The sequence below is a fragment of the Corvus hawaiiensis genome, chromosome 3 (assembly GCF_020740725.1).
Source record: "Corvus hawaiiensis isolate bCorHaw1 chromosome 3, bCorHaw1.pri.cur, whole genome shotgun sequence".
Lineage (NCBI taxonomy): Eukaryota > Metazoa > Chordata > Aves > Passeriformes > Corvidae > Corvus > Corvus hawaiiensis.
In genome coordinates, this window is record NC_063215.1 from 99,906,129 (window position 1) to 99,912,074 (window position 5,946).

Here is a 5,946-nt window from a genome sequence, read left to right on the forward strand (position 1 = left end):
TTCAGGTTGTCATCTCCAGAGAGGGAGAACACTGTTCTATACTCTGCCCAACAGCACAAACATGTTTACATGGGTATATACATGTAACACTCAGACATAAACACACATGTTTAGTGACAGACTGACCAGCACACGCACAGCTCTGGGTCAGCTACTTCCTGCTGACTTTTTTCTTCCCCTTTAGATCCAAAAACTATGCATCTTTCTATTTTAAACACAGGAGTTTTCTTTTTCTAATACTACAATAAAATATACTTTGCTTTTTCACTACTTTGCTGATTTTTTTTTATTTTATTTGATGAAAATCTGCTTCCTATCAAACTTTCCAGACCCTTTTGCCTGTAATAGATGGCTTTGTCACCTCCACCACTGGGTGCAGTGTGGCAGCTAAGTCCCACTGGATATGGTGTGTGAAGTTGTTGTAATAAATAGCTCCAAATCTGGTCTGGATCAGAGAAATAACCCTGAAGCAAAGAAAATTCAATTAATCCTTTTTTCAGGCAGATCAAATGATAAAGCATTTGAAGACAACATCTCTTCTGCTTGGACTCCTGGCATTAAGAAAAAACACAACAGGGGAGCACAATAAGGCAGAGACAGAACTGTTACTCTGGAATAATACTTGGGAATAGTGATGCTTCTCCACAGAAAACTACTGATGCTCAAATATGAGCAGTGGACACCACAACATGAACCCCACGAATGGACACCCATTACATGAACAGAGCAAATAGAGATGTGTGGATTCTGGTCTTTACATTTCTCTGTGTGCTCTATCCCCTTTCTGTGGAACAAAAAGAACTGAATTTCCAAAGAAACATCAATCCCTTCCACTCTTCAAAGCTGCACAAAAATGCTTTTAAAAAGGCAAGATTTTTTTTGCATGTGATAATGGATGTTTGTCTAAAAGAAGAGTATCAAGACTACCAAACTAATTTGGAAATGGCTCTGTATCTGTTGCATGTTTGAACTTCCTTCCCATGGAAAGCAGAGTTTCAGGGAAGAGGAAGGGTGCACACCAGGATCTCTCATGCTGCTTTGGAGTAGGAGTGCAAGCAGTGCACAAGCTAAAACCTGGAAAGAGCCTTCACAGCTACTTACCCAGCCTCTGCTATACATGGTAATTGTTAGTGGAAATATCACAGCAAGTTATTTCTTCTGATTTTTTTATCTCATTCTAGCTCATGTTTTGTATCCAGTGTTTCAAAGAAAAGTGGATCATTCTTAGCTAACGTGAAAAACGATGATTTTCACAAGGATTGATTGGGTTGAAACTGCAAAACCACTGGACATTTCCTGAGACACATCTCAATCAAGCAGGACTTAAAGCTTCACATTCAGAAGATAAGGCAGGCCTCAACCCAATGTTGAGATCATGACATGCCTAAAATACCCCAAGGACTGCCTCCAAAAGCCACCCAAAATCACCAAGAAATGTTCCCCTGATTTTGATAATATTTTACTCAAAAAAAACCTTGCATTTGCACAAAACAAAGTAATCCATCAGCCCTTGCCAACTAAAATGAATTACATTAAACTCAGACACCTTCAGGTTCCTACAGTTTCTTTAAGAAAGAAAAGAAACCGTGCTGAACCTGTCAAAAAATTAAAACCCACAGAACGTCCCATTTCACAAGAAGACTGAAGCTGTGCTGCAATTCCTTTCTCTCAGAGGTTAACAAGTGCCAGTTTCGCTGATCTGCACCTCCACTGAGATAATTCCAGGTGCACCAAGCTTCCCTCAGGACACAGAGAGCCAGATGTGTGGAGGACAAATGTGGGCAAGCCTGACAACCTGTTAGGAGACACACAGTGTCTGCAGAGGTGTCATACATGAAATCCCTTATTGTGCTTGGTCTTTGCATATTAAGTGCTTTAATTAATTAATTCTGAGTTAAATATTTTAAATGTTAAAATTAACCCATCAGCCCAGGTACAAAAATCAAGTTCCATTATCAGTGTTTTCAATTGTTCAAAGTAGTTTATTAAGAGAGTTGCACCCTTCCCAGTTAAAAATTCCCCAGTTAAAAATCCCCAACTTATGCTCCCTTTTCAAACTTCAAACCACCTGTACACCATAAGAGTTATCTTTCCTGTGTTTACTATATACTTTTACAAGTGTTCTAAGATGTGTTGGATGTATTTTAATACTTTTTTAGGTGTTTTTACTTGCACTTTGATTCCAAGGCTAACTCCAAAAACCCCAGTTCTAACAACCAGCAGCTATTTTTAGCCCCATAGCCATGACCCTGTAGGCAAGCTCCATGGCAACCTGAATTTTAATGAAGGCATTTTAGCACCCTTATCTCAACTGATACCACCCCTCTGACAACGATGAGCCATTGGTGGATGGAGATGATCTATCAAAGGGAAAGCACCAATCACTTTAAACCGAAGGGGCGGGCTGTGGGCGGGCTGTGGGCGGACTGGGGCGGAGCAAAGGCACTATAAAACAACAAGACAGGCTTCAAAAAAAAAATGAGACAGTCTCCTGCCGGCTAGCTGTGATGGGCATCAGTGCTGGGCATTAAAAGCCTTATTCCTATTAAGGAGCCTTTAGTAAGTTTTTACTTTTGGACCAGCCAAAAGCCAGCCCAGCACTGCAAGTCCTTTTTCTCTACCTGAGGTCCAGTGCTGTCTCAGCCAGAAGATCTCAAATCCCTGTGCTCCTGGGGCATACCATCTATCGAGCCATAGGATCCCAAATTTTTATATTTTTCTAATTTCTGTAATTTTTCAATTTTTCCATTTTCAATAAATTATTTTAACTTTTTTAACTAAGAGTTGTCTCTTTTCTCACAAGAGGAAACATGGGCTGCTATTTATTTCATACTATTGCAGCCCAAAAGCTTTGTGCAACAAAGAACCAAACCCTGTGAAACACCAGTGAAACTGAATCCAGCCAGGAACTGTGTGGCAAGCCAGGCAAAGGAGTTTGGAAAAGAGAATACAGTAGTGCAAGAGAATTTCCAGGGATTTCCACAAATTTCCATGGATCAGCTGTCTGAAGAGTCATTCCTTTGGTTTCTCCTGAATATAAGATACGGCAGCAAGATCATGGAATGTGCTTGGGATTAGTTGACTACGCTTAACAAGATGGACAAAAACTCACAGCAGCACAGGTGACATCTGTGGGCTGACACCAGCTTTACACAGGGTTGACCACTGACTTGTACAGTGGGGCTGTTAGGGACAGTCAGGGAGCTAATCAGGAATAAATAAATCGGGTTTAATAACAGCCTTGGTCCAGACTGAGCAAGACTACACCTATTCCTACCCGAGCCACCCTATTTTCTAGCTTGATACTCAGTCTTGGCCTAGAGAAGAAACTTTAGAGAGCATTCATAAATGTGCATCTTTAGATGTCTGGCACACCTTTAAAGGTCAGTTGTTCTACAGATCTTTCTTTAAAACCTGCATGGTAAAAAATTCACTATTTTCAGCATTTGAAGTCTGTTAAAAGTATTTTATTAATCTTTTGATGCAGTCCTTAGGTTCCACCTAGTGGCTTTCAACAGCCATTGAACAGCAGACTAGACAGGCATTTTATTGCCTAAATGCTTAATTTTCATATCTGTGTGGGTCTAGCTGCAGAAAGAACCATAGAATGTTCTTCAGATGTTGTTCTGCAGTTTTGACCCTGTCAATTCTTTGAAAAATCATTGCTCTTCATATTCCACCGGAATATTAAGATCCACTTGTCTTTGAAACATTGGATACAAAACATGAGCTAGAACGAGATAAATCAGAAGAAATAACCTGCTCTGGTATCTCCACTCCCAATTACCATCTATAAGAGAGGCTGGGGAAGTTGCTGTGAAGGCTGCGTCGACTCCCTTCACAGCCAGCTGAGGAACAGGCACCTCTAGACCACGACTAGGATAACTTCTTGTAGAGGTTTACCTTCAGGTAAGAGGAATTACATCCCAGAAGTGTCTCACTTCCTCATTTTCATTACAAAGACAAGTCAAGGGGCTTACTAATAGCGTGGTACCACCATCACACTTCCTGAATCCCACCCAGGCTGTCTGACCAAGAAACACTCCGCAACAGAGACCTTGAAGTGCCGCCCACCTTGCAGGGAGCTCTCAGCGGGCAGCAAAAGGCATCTGGAAGCAGGGCAATCACAACAGTTACAGATTTGCACCTAAGTTTAAAAGCGCAATAGTGGCAGGTAGCCATGTTATCACAGAAAACTTATTTCAACACTCTTCTGCTCTCAGTTCTGCTGCTCAGCTGTGTTAGACTGATGAAGGTAGGCTTGTCTTACAGCACGAAAGGTGGAAGACAGTTCTGCTCCTGCCTACTTGAAGGTCATAAAACAAGCTATGCTTATACTTCAGTTCCCTGAGGCATTAGCAGAACACTCAGCACAGACGTTTTAGACCTCTTTGGAAGAGCTGTAGTCGCTCTAAAGAGTCACTATCTTCAAAGGAAATAGAAAAAAAGCGTCCAAAGAAATGTGAAACTTCATGAATTTATCAGCTGCCACATTAGAGGTCAAAAGCAGATATTTCAAAGTAATTTTAGTGTCTTACATAAACAAGACAGTTCACCAGAACTGATCTAGTTTGTCCAGAGATCATATCCATTTAAAGAGAAGGTGAAATAAAACTAAAGAAAAATAATAAAAAAAGAGGAAGTTGACCTAGTTCATGATTTGTGGAGTGTGGGATGGATGAAACGTCTTTAGCTCCTTAATGCAGCTTTTTCTGTCTATTCTCATTTCAAGGAGCTTTACTTTTGGTCACACGCAGATTGAGGTTTGCACCCAGCAAATCATGTGTGCTTTTCTAGAACATGACTGGTGTTCAGCAGAACCGCTCAGATTTATTACTCCACGGCGGTGTCTCTCCACTTCCTCTGCACAGCTCACCTTCTCACCTTCACCTAAGTCTTCATGGAGCATGTGACAGACTGGTTCTTTCATGCAAAGGAAAGGAGAAAATCCTCAAATGGCTTCAAACTTCCTGGCTCAGTAAAAACCAACAGATGAAGGCTCCACACTGCCCACCTTGCTGTCGGGTTCATACCCCAGGCAAACGAGACGTGTGGTTTATCTGCGAGAGTTAAACCAGCTTTTGTGCAACCGTGATTTCACAAAAGCTGAGGAGAATTACAACACTGAGCTGACTATCATCTACTTAAAGTGACTCTTTTCCCACTCTGCACAAAACCAGGTGCTGTGCAGCCTTACCTCCCAAAACCTTGATTCAGGCAGCGACTGCTCCCTCCCTCACAGCGTGGGGGATGCCCGCGAGAACCGGGAATCGCTCCTGGGAGCAATCCTCCCCTGTGCCACCGGAGCTCCGCTCTCCAAGGCACTTCCACCCTCAGTCCGCGGCAGGTGAAGACGGCAAGGACCCCTCGACTCCCTCGGGCAACGCCGCAGGGGTGGGCCGGGAGCTGGATTCCCGCCCCCGCCACGGGCAGCTTTTCCCGTGGAGGGCTTCCAGAGGCCCAGCTGAGCCCCGGGGGTGCCGCAGGTGCAGCACGGCTCCAAGGGGGCTGCTCCGGGCCCCCTCCGGGCGCTGAGGCCCAGGCGGAGGGCAGGGACCCCGCGGCACCGCCGGAACGCGCCGGGGAGGCGGCCCCGCACGGGGACAGGAGCCGTCGGCAGGGGCTGAAGCGATAGGTGGCTCCATAGCTCAGTGGTTAGAGCACTGGTCTTGTAAACCAGGGGTCGCGAGTTCGATCCTCGCTGGGGCCTTCAGAACTTTTCCTGCTTTTTTCATTGCTGTTTCTCCCCCGACCAAGCCGGGGGCTCCCGGGAGAGCGGGCGGCGGGGGTCGCTGCGTTTTGCATCCCGGCACGGCGCCTCCAGAGGGCGGCGGTGGGAGACAAACGCAGCGCTGAAACTGCGAACCGACGTCATGGGCTCGGCCGCCTCCGGGAGCCAGGAGCGCGAGTGCGGCCCCGGCTCCGCTTCCCAAATAAATCATTTCC

The 5,946-nt window shown here is 44.8% G+C and overlaps 1 non-coding gene across 1 annotated transcript; it reads left to right on the top strand.

The window, feature by feature from the left end:
• Positions 1–5,637: 5,637 nt before the first annotated feature.
• TRNAT-UGU lies at positions 5,638–5,710 on the top strand. Its single transcript has one exon. It is a non-coding gene; the product is annotated as a tRNA-Thr (tRNA).
• Positions 5,711–5,946: the final 236 nt, after the last annotated feature.